This window comes from Gopherus evgoodei, chromosome 1, assembly GCF_007399415.2.
Source record: "Gopherus evgoodei ecotype Sinaloan lineage chromosome 1, rGopEvg1_v1.p, whole genome shotgun sequence".
NCBI lineage: Eukaryota > Metazoa > Chordata > Testudines > Testudinidae > Gopherus > Gopherus evgoodei.
Window position 1 is genome coordinate 234,629,216 of NC_044322.1, and position 18,240 is coordinate 234,647,455.

The following is an 18,240-nucleotide window of genomic DNA, read 5'->3' on the forward strand; positions in this document are numbered from 1 at the left end:
CTTTGTTTTGTGTAAAGAAAAAGCAAGGGCCTTAGGCAAGCTTGGCATGTCAAATGATAAAGAGAGAAACTAAAATGACAGAGCTGTAGGACTGTTTAGTATTAGTAAGGTCTTTCCTAGGCCCGAACAACAGTCTCCAGTCAGTTAACCATATTGTTATCAAATTAGACTGCATGTTTCTGAGGGATAGAAACCAATTAATGCTGTGCACAATAGTGCAGTTTATCAGATTTCAAGTTAGTTAATTTTTCATGTGTTGCACTAAGTGAGTTACATCAAGTGTGAGAGAAAATATGAAAAAAAATTCTCACTTTTCTGAGAACGTTGAAGGTGCAAAAGATCATGCAAATCTTACCATATGTTATGTGGAGTTGTGGTTTGTTTCAATTGTTTAAAGCACCATATTATTCTACCTTAAATTTAGAATTAGTGCCTCAGTAGGCTATAAGATACAGACAGGAAATACAGGGATAAATTCTGAAGGTTTTCTTGGGCCATATGCTTATTTGGCATGTAGTCCAAGAAAGGCCTTCAGGGATTGGTCCATAATTATGTAATGTAGCTCTTAAAATTAGGATGTACTTTTCATACGTTTCTTGTACTGATTTAAAATATGTAGCTTGTAAAGCATCTTATATGCTAACTTTTTGATGGTTTATGTGAGAGACAGTATGATTTCTAATGAGATAGCACCTAAGTACCTCAAACGGGAATTCTATGTTAGGCAGATGTATGGCCTCCGTTACCACAGTATCTGATCTCCTGGGGATTAGGACCCTATTGCACTAGGCACTGTAAAACTAATAGACCATCCCTGTCCCAGAGTTTTCGCAATCTAAAAATTAGACAGTATACTACAGGTGACTAAATAGACAAATAGCGGAAGGGCATATTTACCCCAGTAGTTATATGTTTAGGTTTGTCAAAGGCATAACATTGACTATATATAACAATGAAGGACAACTACATATATTCTTGTGAGCTAGCAACTCCTGAATTCTAACCTTGGCTCTGCCAATGAGTTGCTGTGTGATTTTGGGCAAGCTACTTCATGTCTCTCTGTCTCAGTGACCCCAGATTTACAAATGGTGCAAAGGAGAGAAGAATCCTGCCTAGGGTGTATATTCTTCAGTTTCCAGACTCCAAGGGAGAGATTAAATTGCAACAACACTGGAACTATATGCAAGTGTAAACACTGATCTTTTCCTAGGTCTCCCAGTTTGATATTGAAACATGGAACCTTTTAGAACCTTTAAGATCTAAAACCACCAATCTGAATACAGTTTGCTAGTGATCAGAGTTATCTGATAACTGGTTGGTTACTTGAAATAAAATGTGAACTGGAGTGGTGTTCCCAGACAACTTCATATATATTGACTACAATGTAGTTGCCCTGAATTTGCGGTGATGTAAGGGAGAACAGAATTCATTCCTCAAATTATAATCCAAACTATGCCTCACAAAAATCTCTGTTAAGGGAAATGTAATAGTCTGAAGAGCTTCAGTGCCAGGCAGACCTACAGTCAGCAATGCCTCATTGTAGGGAAGTAAGAATATAACCCCATGCCAATAACTGAGGCCACTTGGGTCACACGTGGCTTGCTTTCCTAATAGTTCTTCACCACGTGTGGCAGTTAACTATGACCCCAGTTTGGCGATGGTGCAGAGTTAAAATGCTCCAATAGGAGCACTGGGAGTTATTGTGACAAGGAATTTTCCATTCCCTTTGTGTATCTTCCCTTCCTCCATACTAATGCAAGGACCAGCCACAATCTGGCCATTGGCAGGAATTGGTGATGAACTGTGTTTACCATCACCACCACCACCACCGACAGACTTTCTCCATCATTTATGACATTCAGATTGTTTATGACTCTGTCAAGGACACGCATTGTATGGTGGTTATGCCTAAATCCATAACTGAATTTATCATATGCATCATTGCTGTCCAAATAGTCTTGCCACTACCCCTTCAAAGACTTTGCCAACTAGGGAAAGTTAAAAACCAATTTACAATTGTTAAGACAAAGATTTGCTAAATGTATTTGCTGATATTTTCTTTCCTACTTGGCAATGATGAGGTAACGAGGGAGTATTCGCTGTATAATAAGAAATTGGGCCTCAGGTTTTTGTCACCAGATTACTGCTTTACCACTGATTTTATCTTGAACATCTGTCACCAAATTATAAGCATGGTGGAATTGTAGTTCTCTTTCATTTTAAATGCACTGTACGCTTGTATAGCGATCCCTAATTGCAATAATTCCAGAGGATGACCTCAACAGCTATTCATTGCAAGTATTAATTACATCTCAGGTGCAGTCTCCTCAGCCCCATTAAGTTATAGATCTTGCCACTTGCACTTTCATTATGTCAATAGCACCAGGGGATCACAACAACAACTAGTTGTTTTCCTTTATCTCAGGTTGTGTTGGTAGTCTTGTATCTAGCTTCATACTCCCTCTCTTTTGTCTTGCTGTTTTTACCTGTGAAACAGCTACTGCCTTGTCACATCCTCCCACACCTTCGTTATTGCTATAATCCTACAGCATTACTGCATGACCTATCTGTTAAGTCTTTCTCACATGATCATTATTACCATATTCAATACCTCTAAGAAATAGTGAGTCTTTATATACTCTACATTACAATGAACAGAGCCAGAGCAATACATTTGTTCTGCTGACCAAACAACTCACAAGACATGTTTAAGCAGGTTATCCCCTACTGAGTGAGTGCATGTTCAGATTCGTCTGGGATTCTCTCAGCACCAATTTATGATATAACAAGGCTACAGATACACATTTTGAAACTGATTCCACCTGAACCATTAACAAAAATACAAAACATGAAATGATTAAAATCAGAGTAAATTTCATCTTTACTTCAAGTGCGATGATAATGACAAAGGAAGTTACTGGCCATCTGCAATTACGATTCAGATATTTTACCGAGGCTGGTCAGGAAGCGGCAGGTTTTTCAGTACTTTTAGTTAATGCTAACAGAAGAGAAAGTTACTCACCTTGCAGTAACTGAAGTTCTTCAAGTGCTGTCCCTGTTGGTGCTCCACTCTAGGTGATGGTGCATCCTGGCGCCGTTGATCGGAGATTTTCGGTAGCAGTGCCTGGTCGGGACACACGCACTCAGTTGGTATCTCCTGTCTCATTGGAATCTTCCTGAGTGCCCTTCTCAGTTCCTTTTCTACCAGGAAGAATCAGATTAGCACTCCAAAGTAGAGGGGAGGAGGGTGGGGAGTGGAGCACCCACAGGCACACACATCTCAAAAAACTTCAGTTACTGCAAGGTGAGTAACTTTATCTTCTTCTTCGAGTGCTGTCCCTGTGGGTGCTCCACTCTAGGTGAATGTTTAGCAGTACCCTCTATGCTTGGTGGGACTTTGGAGATGCAGCAGTGAGTACTGTAGATAGTACTGTATGGCCTACTATGGTGTCTGCTGTGGTGTCTTGCGTGAGAGCATAATGTTTTGCAAACGTGCATTCAGATGACCATGTAGCTGCTTTGCAGATGTCAGGAATGGGAACATTGTTTAGGAAGGCAACAGATGTTGACATAGCTCGAGTGGAATGAGTTCTAATGCTTTCGGGCGGTTGAAGATTTTGTGTGCATTAACAGGATCTGATGCAGTCAGAGATCCACTTGGATAGATGTTGTTTAGAGATAGCCATACCTTTTGATCTTTTGGTAATGGAAACAAAAGAGTCATGGAGACTTACAAAATGGTTTAGTCCTGTCTAAATAAAAGGTGATTGCTTGCTTGACGTAAAGAGTATGCAGGGTTGTCTCTTGCGGAGTCTTGTGAGGTTTGGGATAGAAAGTAGGTAAGTATATAGGTTGGTTGAGGTGGAAGGTAGATACCACCTTAGGAAGAAATTTAGGATGTGGTCTCAAAGTGACTTTGTCTTTGGAGACGATTGTGCAGGGAGGGTGGGCCATCAGGGCACTCATTTCACCTACTCTTCTTGCCGATGTTATGGCAACTAAGAAAGCCACCTTCATGGATACATGGAGATGCTAGGAGGTAGCCAAGGGCTCTAATGGAGGCTTCATGAGTGCGTGAAGAATGAGGTTAAGATTCCATGCAGCAGCCATTGCGTAAATTTCAGGGTAGAGATTTTGCGGACCCTCAAGAAAGCATTTTATGGTGGGGTGGGTAAAGAGTGAATAATCTTCTAATAGGTCATGGAAGGTGGTAAGCACCGCCAGATGCACTTTGATGGAGTTGAGCTAAAGTCCGTCCTATTTTAGTTTCAGGAGGTAGTCTAGAATGTTAGGGAGGGTCACCCTCTTGGGAGCTAAGTGATTACGTGAGCACCAGAGGGCGAAACGCTTCCACTTCTGCTGGTAGGTTTTACAAGTGAAGTCTTTCCTACTGTGCAGGAAGACGTATCATACTTGCTCGGAACAGGCTAGTTCATGGGTTTGGAACCACGAAGGAACCAGACTGTGAGGTGGAGCTTTTGGAGCTGGGGGTGAAGAACCCATCCATTGTCCTGGGAAAGGAGATCTGGCCTGTTGGGGAGAGCCCGTGGGTGACGGGAGGATATGCAGAGTAGGTAGGGATACCACGTCTGTTTCGGCCAACCTGGGGCAATAAGCATGATCCAAGCCTTGTCGTCTATGATCTTCCAAAGAATCCTGTGTATCAGAGGGATTGGTGGGAAGGTGTACAGGAGAGAGTTGTTTCATGGGATGAGGAATGTGTCTCCTCGGGATGCAGTCTCGAGTCCCGCTCTGGAGCAAAACAGGAGACATCTTGGATTCTGGGTCATGGCAAAGAGATCTATTGATGGGGTGCCCCAGAGGGAGAAGAGCTGTTGGAGTATTGCGGGGTGCAGCTCCCATTTGTGTTCCGTCGAGAAGTGCCTGCTGAGTGCGTCAGCAGTAGTGTTGTGGCAGCCTGGTAGGTAGGAAGCAATGATTTGTATTCGATACTGTATGCACCAATTCCATAGTCTGGAATTCCATAGATGGCTTCCATGCAAAGGGAATGTGATCGGGCTCCCTTTGTCTGTTTATGTAGTACATGCATGCTATGTTGTCTGTTAAGACCTGAAGAGATTTGTTCTTTATGAGGGGAAGAAAGTGAAGGCATGCTAGCCTCACTGCTCTGAACTCTAAGAGATTTCTGTGTAAGTGTGTCTCTGATGTGGACCACCGGCTTTGTGCCCTGTGTCCCCCTAGGTGCGCTCCCAAACCAATTAGGGAAGCATCTGTGGTGAGCATGAGCATTGGGGATCGTTGCTGGAAGGAAACCCCCTTGCAGACGTTTTCTGGTCTTGTCCACCAATGTAGGGAAGCTATAACATTTGGAGGAGGAGTTAGCAGCATCCCCAAGGTGTGTCTGTTGGGTTTGAAATTGGAATTGAGCCAGCTCTGGAGCTATCTCATGTGTAGCCTGGCGTGCTGAACCCTGAAGGTGGTGGCTGCCATGTGACCAAGGAGCTGTAGACAGATTCTTGCCTGTGTCCTGAGACGAATAGAGAGTGTGCGTATGAACTGCATGATGGCAAGGAATCTATGATATGGGAGTGAGGCCCTGCTCTGGACTGAGTTGAGATGAACTCCGATGAACTCGATCTGTTGTGTAGGTGTCAGGGTGGATTTTTGGTTGTTTATTTGGAGGCCTAGGCTCTGAAAGAGGGAGATGGCAAAATGGGTACCTTGAATGTCTTGCCATAGGAGATGCCCTTGATTAGGCAATCGTCCAGGCAGGGGAACAGCGTGATCCCATGTTTGCAGAGGTGAGCCACGACCACAGATAGAGTCTTGGAAAAAAACTCTCGGTGCTGTGGAGAGTCTGAAAGGAAGAACTCTGTACTGAAAATGGTCGTGACCGATTGTGAATCGTAGGAAGCTTCTGTGAGCTGGGTGAATTGATATATGAAAATAAGCATCCTGTAGGTCGAAGGCTGTGAACCAGTCCTCTTGATACAGTGCAGATATTATTGTGCCCAGTGTGACAATCCTGAATCTTTGTATCCTCATGAATTTGTTCATTTGGCATAGATCTAGTATAGGCCTCCATCCTCTGGTCTTTTTCTGAGTCAGAAAGTAATGGAAGTAGAAACCTGTCCCTTGATGTTGCATCGGCAAAGGTTCCACTGCACCTAGTTGCAGAAGATGTGCCATTTCTGTGTGAAGTAAATGGTCATGAGAAGGGACCCTGAAGAGGGATGGGGAACCAGAATGAACTATTTCAAGTACCCAGCAGTCCTGTGTAATCCACTGAGAGGCATGTTGGAAATTCTGGAGGTGGTGGCCAAGTGGGCAAGGAAGTGGCGGAATCAAGAGGTGGTCATGCAGACCCTTGACCAATGTTTCAAAACTGTTGTTTATTCTAAGGGGTTATCTTGGCTGAGTGCCACCTTCCTGAAAAGTTCTTGAAATTGTTTACAGTCATCCACTGTCTATGGAGGCGGAGGGAGGAGGGCTCCATCTGGGGCTGATGGAGAGTTAGGGGTTGGTGAGTCAGGATATGGTGTGTAACTCGCATACTCTGAAGGGGGCTCAGGCACCCTAGAAGTGGACGGAGCAGGAGATCGAGGCACAGAAGGAGGATGATTGCTAAAAGGATGTTGCCAAGGGAACCACTGAGGCCAAGGCATAGGGTAGGAGAACCCAGATGTCACCCATGGGGGGGCGAAGTAGGGAAACTGAGGCTGGTGGCCTTGAGCTGTGACCTGAGGTGGGAGAGGTGGAGGAGGAGAAGCAGGAGGGGAGAACTCCGCTTGCTGCTATAAATCGAGTTCGCCGTCAGTGAAAGCCAGTTCAGGTAGAAAAAGCGGCTGTTCAGAAAGTGAGCCTTGTGTATCTAGGAGCAGAGAGTGAGGCTCAGATGGTACTGAAAGGTCACATTGAGTGAGAAACTATTGCTCCTGCTCCCTGGGCTGTGCTGAGCCTGCTCTGTGTTTTAGCATATTAACAGGAGAAAGTGAAAGTGACAGCAGTGCTGCGGACTGCTTGGAGGTGCCCTGCAGGGGGTCTGCTGCTGGTGCCCAGGTGGAAGATAGGCTCGGTGCCAATGTTCTTCTCAGTGCCGAGGAGGAACATGCTGCCAGCACTGTGGCTGTTTTAGGTGCCAAGGGGACCAGTGCCACGGGGCCTTCCCGGCACAGGAGGTCAGGTCCCTGCCTTTGCGCTCTGTTGGAGCCGTGGCTGAGGCGTTAGAAAAAGCTGAGGCGCCTGCCTTTGGCGCTGTCAGCACAGAGGGTAGGGATCTCGTGGGAGATCCCCTACCTTTGTTAAAGTCTCTCCTCTGAGACTGTTCTGCTTCTTGCCTCCGTTCCAGGGATGCTCCCAACTGGTTTGGATCTGGCTGGGGAGCGTGTAGGAGCAGCTTTAAACTTTCCCCATCTCCGAAAGCGGCTGTAAGAATTTTTCCATCATCAGCATTTTGAGCCGCAGGTCCCTGTCGTGACGAGCTCTTGACTTGAGGCTCATGCAATGGAGGCACTTTGCGGGGACGTGGTGTCCCCAAAGCACTTCACACAATGTGAGTGCCCATCTGCCATGGCATGGAATCCTGACATACAACGCACCTTTTGAATCCTGAAGCTCCTGGCATTATGAATTAGAAATGGCAGGGGAGAGTGTCTCAATGGGAGACAAGTCTGAGGGGAAAAAGAGTTAAAAAAAAAAACCAGAAAAACCCAAAGCAACTAACTATGTAACTATACTAAAGGAAGGGAAACAAACTGGGATGTAACTAATAATTATTTCTATGTTCTTTGTTACTGTTTCCTATAGAGACCAGGGAAGAAAAGGCAGCACTGCCACGAGTCCCGTCTTCAGCCGAAGACGGTTGAGAAGCAACTGAGGAGGGTGTGGGACGCACGCACTCAGGAAGATTCCAACAAGACAAGATACCAACTGAGTGCGTGCATCCTGACCAGGCACTGCTATCGAAAATCTCCAATCAACAGCGCCGGGATGCAACATCACCTAGAGTGGAGCACCCACAGGGACAGCACTTGAAGAATAGTCTTTTGATGCTTTAAAATATTACTACATATACTGTGTATGTTTCGTTCAACACATTGTCACTACTGTTATATCAAATTAGTCTCTTGTTCTGGTAATAATTCCTCATCTCATCTTGCTAAGAATCACTGGGTAAGATCTTTGTCCCGGAGTGGCCTTTATATCATCAGTTCAAAATGACATTTGACAAGGCTTCATTTAAATAGGGCACGCTGGTTAGGCAATAAGAAATGACAGGCAGTGCAATGCTGGACGATTATTGTATGCCTTGGTTGGTGTCAGAAGGCCAAAGGGCAAGTGACTTTAACCACCCAAGAAGGGCAATAACCTTCTAGTAATGTACTGCCTGGAATTCCTATTCAGAGTATAGCATGCAAGCTCCAGAAAGGAAAGATGGGGAACAGCTGAGAGATAACTGAGCACCAATCAGGGAGCACCATTTGTGACCAGGATTCTAAAGCCATTTCATAATTAACAAAAGCAAATAAACCCCACCTTATTTAGAAGCATAACTTGAGGCACTGTTGTGACAACGTTGGCCTTTGCCTATATATTCAGCCAGTAGGAGCAGACGCAGACAAAGGAAGCACCTCTGAACCAGGGGTGGCCAACCTGAGCCTGAGAAGGAGCCAGAATTTACCAGTGTACATTGTCAAAGAGCCACAGTAATACGTCAGCAGCCTCCCTGCCCCCATCAACTCCCCTCTGCTCCCAGCACCCCCCACCCACTGGCAGCCCCACAGATCAGCGCCTCCCGCTCCCTCCCTGCATCTCCCAATCACCTGTTTTGTGATGTGCAGGAGGCGCCGGGGGGAGGGGAGGAGTGAGGGCATGGCAGGCTATGGGGAGGGGTCAGGAAGGGGTGGAGTGGGAGCAGGACCTGTGGCAGAGTCAGGGGTTGAGCAGTGAGCACTCCCCGGCACATTGGAAAGTTGGTGCGCGTAGCTCCAGCCCCCGAGTTGCATGCGTCTGACAAAGTGGGTATTCACCCATGAAAGCTTATGCTAGTCTATAAGGTGCCACAGGACTCTTTGTTGCCTATACAAGGTGTCAAGGTTTTTTCCCCACTCTGAACCTTAGGGTACATATGTGGAGGACCTGCACGGACCCTTCTAAGCTTAATTACTAGCTTAGATGTGGTAACACTGCCACCACCCAGAATTTCAGTATCTGGGGCACTTTCTGTCGCCCCAGAACTTTCCCCTCCCTGGGTTGCCTTGAGGGACTTCACCAATTCCCTGGTGAACACAGATCCAAACCCCTGGGATCTTAAAATAAGGAGAAAGTAACCATCCCCCTCCTTTCCCCCCACCAATCCCTGGTGAGTCCAGATCCAATCCCCTTGGATCTTAAAACAAGGAAAAATCAATCAGGTTCTTAAAAAGAAAGCTTTTAATTAAAGAAAGAAAAAGTAAAAATTATCTCTGTAAAATCAGGATGGAAAATGCTTTACAGGGTACTCAGATTCCTATAGCCCAGAGGAAACCCCATCTAGCCTTAGGTTCAAAGTTACAGCAAACAGAGGTAAAATCCTGCCAGCAAAAAGAAACATTTACAAGTTGAGAAAACAAACATAAGACTAACACGCCTTGCCTGGCTAATTACTTACAAGTTTGAAACATGAGAGACTGATTCAGAAAGATTTGGAGAGCCTGGATGTACATCTGGTCCCTCTTGGTCCCAAGAGCAAACAACAACAAAAACAAAAGCACAAACAAAGACTTCCCTCCACCAAGATTTGAAAGTATCTTGTCCCCCTATTGGTCCTCTGGTCAGGTGTCAGCCAGGTTTACTGAGCTTCTTAACCCTTTACAAGTAAAAGAGACATTAACCCTTAACCATCTGTTTATGACACAAGGAGCCTCATATTAACTTCTGAAGAGCCACAGGTTGGCCACCCCTGCTCTGGACATTGAGATAACCTCCTACAGTTTTGACTGGACTTTCTCTGCCCTGTGATGATTGGCTGTTTGCTCTCACCTTCCCTCTCCCACACATTCTCTTCACCTCAACTTCACTCCACAGCTGCCTCTCTCCCCCCCCCACCACTATCTTGTCCCCCTCAACTCCCTCCCCTTTTATTTTCCTTTAGGTGATCTCTTCCTAACTAAACCCATCCCCCCTGCCTCCCAAAAGGAAAAAACTGTGGCAATAACAGGGCATTTGATGTCATCCACTCTGCTTGTGTGCCATACCCCTTCTCCCACCCTGCTTGGATTGTACTGTAAGCTACCTTTTGAATTGTAAGATCTTCAGGGCAGGGACCAGGGCAGGGCAGGGCAGAGTAATAACTGATCCCCATACTTGGCTGATCCTGAGGCACTACCAAAACATGAATAACAACAATAATAGTAAATCATGAAAATTGATGTAATTGAATAGTTTTAGCTTTATCACCATGACCATAAAGTATGCTACTGTAATAGAATGTACTACATACATCATTTTTTGTAATTCTTGCAGCCTCAGCATTATAAACTTGCTCTTTACACGACCTACTGGGGTAGTAAAATGTTTCCCCTTCACTTACAGCTAACACTGGAATACTAGGTATGTCATAAATAACCTCAGATGTCAAGGAGACAGTGTAGTTTAGTAATCAAATTAGGCAGCCATGAATTTCTGAGTTCTAATCCTAACTCAGACAGGCTCACTGTACAGCCTTGAGCATGTCACACTGCCTCTGTTTCCCATGTGTAAAATTAGGGGTGATAATACTGATCTCACAGGGATAGTGTGTAGACAAAACAGTTAAAGTTTGTACAGTGCTTTGAAGAAGAAAGAACTATATACATTATTAATTATTATACATATTATGATGTTTTTTCGTCTTTGTTGAGGAGAGAAGGTCAGAAGTAGAAAATAAAGGCTCATATACCATTTAACTTCCATGGAAGCTGGATTGAGACCTACACCAGTATGATTAAGGGCCTGATCCATCAGCCACTAAAGTTAATGGAAAGACTTCTTTGATTTTAGTGGAGCAAGTGGAGACCTATAGTGAAGTATGCTTAAGTAAAGAGCTAGGGCAGCAGCACAGGAAGTGAGGTGTAACCTCTCCACTAGACAGCAGGGAGTGTCATTTCTGTGGTACTCAACTTTGAAAAAGTTCCCTTAACTTGATGATAGCATATTTATCTAAACAGAGTTAAGCAGGTTGCTTCCTAAATCCCTAAAATTTAGAACTAGGGCTGCCATGGTATGAGACACAACACCCTCCTGTCCGCATAATCTCAAAGGTATCCGCACTCAATGAACCTCCCACTCACTAGCATAACCACAAAGGACACCTGTTCCACACTTGTTTTTTCCAACTGTGTAGCTGAAACAAAGGAAACCTTATTCTGGGATGTATTACAATGAGTGTTGTAGGCAAGATAAGTGGAGTAGTAATTCTTCTGCTCTACTCTGTGCTGATTTGGCCTTAACTGGAGTATTGTGTCCAGTTCTGGGCACCACATTTCAGGTAAGATGTGGACAAATTCAAGAAAGTCCAGAGAAAAGCAACAAAAATGATTAAAGGTCTAGAAAACATGACCTATGAGAGAAGATTGAAAAAATTGGGTTTGTTTAGTCTGGAGAAGAGAAGACTGAGACGGGACATAACAGTTTTCAAATACATAAAAGGTAGTTACAAGGAGGAGGGAGAAAAAAACTGTTCTTATTAACCTCTGAGGGTAGGACAAGCAGCAATGGGTATAAATTTTAGTAAAGGTGGTTTAGTTGGACATTAGGAAAAACTTCCTAACTGTCAGGGTGATTAAGTACTGGAATACATTGCCCAGGGAGAATGTGGAATCTCCGTCATTGGAGATTAAGATCAGGTTAGACAAACACCTGCTGAGGATGGTCTAGATCAGTGGTTTTTACACCGTGACCCCCTTCTGACAATAAAAATTATTACAGGACCCCAGGATGGGGGACCAAAGGCTGAGGCTGCCCAAGCCCCACTGACTGGGGGTGGGGGCAAATCTGAAGCTTAAGGGCTTCAGCCTCAAGCAGGAGGCTTGTAAATTGAGTCCCAACACACAGGGTTGAAACCCTCAGGCTTCATCCTTGGATGGTGGGGCTTGGGCTTCGGCTTTGGCCCTCATCCCCAGCATGTCTAAGCCAGCCCTGGTGACCCCATTGCAGTCCTTTCCAGTCCTATGTTTCTATGATCATTTTAAAATAGTCTGCTTACCATCTTGCTCTTTTAATACGTCTTGAACATTTTTGTTTCCCTTTTGCATGCACTGCAATTATCCCATTTCGTTCCCACCTCTCAGTTGTCCTGGACCCAGTTTACAATCCCATAAACATTCAGTCAGAGCACAGGACTACCATTGCTGTCACCTACAGAATACAGCTCACACAAAGACAGGGACTGATGCTTCAAAGACAAATTTTTACCTGGGATGATGTTAAATTGTTATCTTTACGAAGATAGTTCAAACTGATATTTTAATGAAGGGCTGAGATATAAATCAGTGTATCAGCTGAGGAGCTGGTTCATGGACTTTAAAAACAAAAACAAAATAACCCACCAGAGTTTGGTTACCTTCCAAGCTTACATGAGATAGCAGGCCTCTCTAAAAGGAGGATAGCATCAGAGTTCAGATAGTTGTCAGGACAAGATGCACGTAAAAAAGTAGTAAATGTAGCCAGGTCCTTCACATCATTACTAGCTTTAAAAACCAATCAGGACAGAGAATGCAGGGCTTTGGCAGGTATAATATGATCATGGCTGCTCAGTCCAGTAAACAAGCATGCTGCAAGCTGCAGAGGAACATCGCAGGAAGCCTGACTAATTACCCAAGAGGAAAGCCTTCCTGCTGAAGAGATGGCATTTGTAATGTTTTACATGTGGCCCATCTAAACCCATCATCACACAATATGTATATCCTGGAACAAAAGTGCAACCAACCTCTGACTGGGCATCATGCCACCTGAACAGATGGGTAAGAATGTAGGCAGCCAGGAGCCCATGTACGTGCATTCATTGTGGGTATTGAGAGCAGGATTACTAACTGGAAATATCCAAATGGCTATTCATCCTGAGCTTACACAGCCATGGATTTAGGGGAGGGGAAGAATTATTAGAGTTTTAATTATTTTAATACAGAAAAAATGAAAACCATAATTACAATAATCATGTACACAGAAATATAGACTACACCTCCATCTTTCACATGCACATGCTGATCATTTCACCTGAGATCTGTCTTTTCCGATTTGCGATGGGCTAGATTCTGGCCAGCACTTTTATAGGCATTGCACGTGTATATGACAGTGAGGAGTGTATTTCCCTGAACAGCCCAAGTAAGGGTTAATCAGAATTGCAGCCCTTTTGTTCAGGGGAGTTCAAGGGCTGCTACCAAGATATTTTTCTCCCCCTCATCCTCCCCAGAACAGCAATTGACAAGAAAGGTGGCTAGAAGGGTCAAGGAGTGGGCAGAACTGAGGATCCATCCCCTCTGGTGTCAATCAGCACAGCAGACTGGTTGGTGGGGTAATGTGCTGCACCCCATAATGGGGAGCAGCAATTTCTGTATTCACACCTGCACCAAGAAGCTGTGCGAGACCTTCTACCTTCAGAAGCACAGTAACTCTTGGTACATGCTCTACGAGGTAGAGGGAAGCAGCACCACACTGCACCAAAGACTGTAGCTAAATGACACAAGTTAGAACCTAAGTGACTTAGACCTATGTTCTGCACCATTGTTATACTTCTGTTTCATTAGATTTCTGACAAATAGGGACACATTCTGGCTTTTCACTGGAAGGAGAAGCCCTGAAAGTGGAAGAAAAGATGTAGTACTGAGATAGCATATGTACAGCGGGGCCAGGGGGCAGCTGTGCCACTTTCTGGGACTTTAGGAATGAGCAGCTTTTGCGTCCCACTGCATCGGCTACCAAAATAATAGCAGGTGCCCCTGGGGATGGGAGGAGGGGATTTATTGCTCCTCTAAATGCCCTTGACTCCTTAGGACTGCAGAGGCCCACCACTTTAGATGGGCACTCAAGAAGCTGAGCATAACATTCTGTCTGGCTTCTGCAAGCATGTACTGGGGGAAGCAAGTTTTCCTGAGCATTATTCCCTCCCTGCCAGTAGGACAAGGTCTTATTTAACCCTCTGTTTCTCAGCAATCCTTTATCAATACAACTGAAAGAAATGAAACATTTTTGGTTTGCAGTGGCACATGGACTGTTTTTCCTGGGTTTGTTTAGAGCCATTTCACAGCCCCACTGAGTTTCTCCTGGTTTTGACTCCACTCAATTTTTTGGCAAACCTGGCCTCATTTTAGATTTGTAACAAAACCAGGCAAGTATTATCTAGCTTCAAGCTTCATTACAAGCATTTCACACATCCCTATTTAGAAGTAATAATTACTGGTCTTATTTATCAAAGAGATTATACAAATCCCCTAGTAAGTAAATTGTACAATTCAGAGGAAGGTAAGTGAGCTAGATTAAACTGACACATCTATTTACTTCCAACTGGTAGACTAAAGGACAGGACAGTGACATATCATGTCTTTTAATTCAATAGTTAACCCTGCTTCAATTGCAGCTCTTACCACTGCAGATATTGCATCTCATCAGTCCAGTACAATATTTGTATGCAAATGTGTTCATTACTCAGTCTGATTAAAATGATTGACCCACTGATGTTTTAAATATAATACTTTGTACTCCTAAAGGGCCTTCCCTGGGAAAATTTCACAGCACTTTGTTGTTTCTAATGAATTCTGCCTGCAGTCACCCATAAAGAATTACTATTCCCATTTAATAGATGTGGAATCTGAAACAGAAATTAAGGCCAAACCTATGTGGCCAAGATTGGCAATTTAGGCTACAAAGGAGTTAATGGGTTCTTTGGGTGCCCTTACTATGCAAGACTTGTCCACTGCAAAAGTGTAGCCCAGACTGTGCCAATGATGAGTTGCACCTAGTTCAGAGCAAAGAGCATCTGCGGTCTAGCTTTGCTGCTACTGTGAGACACTGAGGCTAGTCTATTTGAGCCTGTTACCATACACCCCAAGTTGCTCTTGCAGTGGCGGAGAGATGTGGGTTTTATTTCTGCTGTCTGTGTAATGTGAGGCAGGTTAGTGATTTAACGGCAGGGCTTGTGATCCCTGTCTGGTTCCAGCATCTGATTTCCCCACTAGGTCTTGTTTACTGTATTTCATCAGAGAGCAGTAAGAATGTAGTATACAGGAATAAAGCCTAGCTCTTGATCAGGAGATCTCAGGTTGCCTGATGAAGAAGGTCAGCAACATTATCCCCATTCTACGGCTACAGAAACAGACAGAGTGGAGAAATTACTTGGCCAAGGTCCCTGAACAAGCCAGGAATAAAACCTGGTCTCCTGAGTTCCAGTCCAGTGATTTATCCACTAGGATTCAGGGTCTCCTTAGTACACATTTGTGTGTAGATACTGCTTACTGGCCAAACTTGCCCATTCTGAGTATTCTTTATTATTAGTTGAGTAAGACCTATGGGCCCAGTTTGAGATAAGGGAAGCATGTGCTAGACAGGGAATACACACACACACACACACACACACACACACACACACACACACACACACACACACACACACACACACACACACACACACGTCAAGAGAATAGTCACCCAGCAGGTTGGTAGCAGACCTGGAAACAAAACTCTGGTCTCCTGCCATCACTCTGGTGCCTTGTAAATTTATCTAGAGAGGCAGACAACCTGCCGCAGCAGGCAAACCCCTGCCCATGTATTCCCCTGTCTTCTCCAGCTGTCTCTCTCATTCCTGGCAATAAACAAACAAACAATACTCTTCTTTCATAGAGCACCTAGCACTTCACCTTTGCAAAGGTCCGTCCCATCAAGCACCCACTCAAAGTTGCACAAGAAGGCAGTGGCAAAGCTGGGAGCAGACGGAGTCTACTGTTTCAGTGTTCTGTGAATCAACCAGAAGATCATCCTTCCTTTTCACAGACTCTGTCCCATACAGACATCTGTTCATCCAGCAGCCTGGCCCCAAAAGGTTTCTATATTTATCTATTCTTATTATAGGAGAAGAGACATATATAAATGACACATGTGGTGCTTCTTGTTTTAGCTGAAGTTTCCAGTAGGTTTAGTTGTTTTGGGATAAAGTCCCAGGCAAGATTTGTTTGCTGTTTTGAGTGCCAAAGAGAGCTGTAAGTATGGGCAGTGGTTTGCTCAACTTAGATGAAACAGTTCATAGAGTTTAATGAAAGAAAGGAAAATTCCATCATGAAATAGCCGATTTAAAGTGCTAAGTCTCACAGCCACAGTTTAAGGGTATTTGCTAATACTAATCCAGCTTGCAGATAGCTCCAAATTTTGAAAGTTGAATTTGTCTATTTCTACTAGAAAACCCTAAAGTTTAGGTGGTGTATAAAAACACAAAAAATAATTCCAATTTTGCAGCTGACTCCTAATATGTACTCCCTCAAAACTTGGGGGATGTAAAATCCAAGTCTATAGGTTTATTGTTCTGGTCCATACCCCATTTCTTCATATACAGGGTGTTGCTTGATAAAACTCAGGAAAAGTGGCTGGGATGGAGAGACAGATTATAATGAAGTGTCCCCTCACTTTTCGTTATCCATGTGGGGCATATCAAATAAGATGGCCATGCTTCACATTAATATGCTTGTCGTGAACATGCAAACCTATCCCCAGCCTTCCATAGGATTCTACATGGAGCAGGAAAATGGGAAAAGGCATTTTGGGGAATTTTAAGAACTGTTACAGGGAAAAAAAATTCCAAATAAATAATCGCAGTTCATGGTGTTCATTTTGATACCTTGCTTACGGACAGGTTTCTCCCATTTTATACAATCCCAACAGATAATGCAAGCTTGTAAAAATCACAATGAATAAAGTAAGCAATCGGGCATATTCACATTTTCATCGCTAACTAGATAATCAGCATCCCCACTGTTGACCCCCTCCAGCACAAGAGGATAAAAAAAAGGAACAATTAGGGCTGTCAAATGATTAAAAAAGTTAATCGTGATTAATTTCACTGTTAAACAATAGAATATCATTTAAATAGTTTGGATGTTTTCTACATTTTCAAATATATTGATTTAATTTCAGCTTCCAAATATAGAATTATGTACAAAATAAAACAATGTAAAATTTTAAAGCCTGCAAGTAGACTGAGCCCTACTTCTTGTACAGCCACTGGCTCAGAAAAACAAGTTTGTTAACATTTGCAGGAGATAATGCTGCCCACTTCTTGTTATTTACAATGATCACTCAAAAGTGACAACAGGTATTCATGTGGCACTGTTGTAACCAGCGTCACAAGATATTTATGTGCCAGATGTGCTAAAGATTCATATGTCCCTTTCTGCTTCAACCACCATTCCAGGGGACATGCATCCATGCTGATGATGGGCTCTGCTCGATAACAATCCAAAACGGTGTGGACCAATGCATGTTCATTTTCATTATTTGAGTCAGATGCCACCAGCAGAAATTGATTTTCTTTTTTGGTAGTTTGGGTTCTGTAGTTTCTGCATCGGAGTGTTGCTCTTTTAAGACTTCAGAAAGCATGTTCCACACCTCATCTCTCTCAGATTTTGGAAGACACTTCAGATTCTTAAACCTTTGTACTTTCTTTGCATTTTGTTAAATCTTCAGTGAAAGTGTTCTTAAAATGAACAACATATGCTGAGTCATCATCCGAGACTTCTACAACATGAAATATGTGGCAGAATGCAGTAAAACAGAGCAGGGGACATACAATTCTCCCCCAAGAAGTTCAGTCACAAATTTAATTAACACATTTTTTTAAATGAGCATCATCAGCATGGAAGCACATCCTCTGGATTGGTGGCCGAAGCATAAAGGGGCCTACGAATGTTTAGCATATCTGGCACATAAATACCTTGCAATACCAGCTACAAAAGTCCCATGAGAATGTCTGTTCTCACCTTGGTGACATGTAAATAAGAAGCAGGCAGCATTATTTCTTGTAAATGTAAACAAACTTGTTTGTCTTAGTGTCTGGCTGAACAAGAAGTAGGACTGAGTGGACTTGTAGGATCTGAAGTTTTACATTGTTTTTTTGTTACATAACTGCATTCAAAAACAAAGCACCCACTACATTTGTAAGCTGCACTTTCACGACAAAGAGATTCCACTATGGTACTTGTATAAGGTGAACTGAAAAATAGTATTTCTTTGGTTTATCATTTTTACAGTGCAAATATTTGCAATAAAAATATACACTTT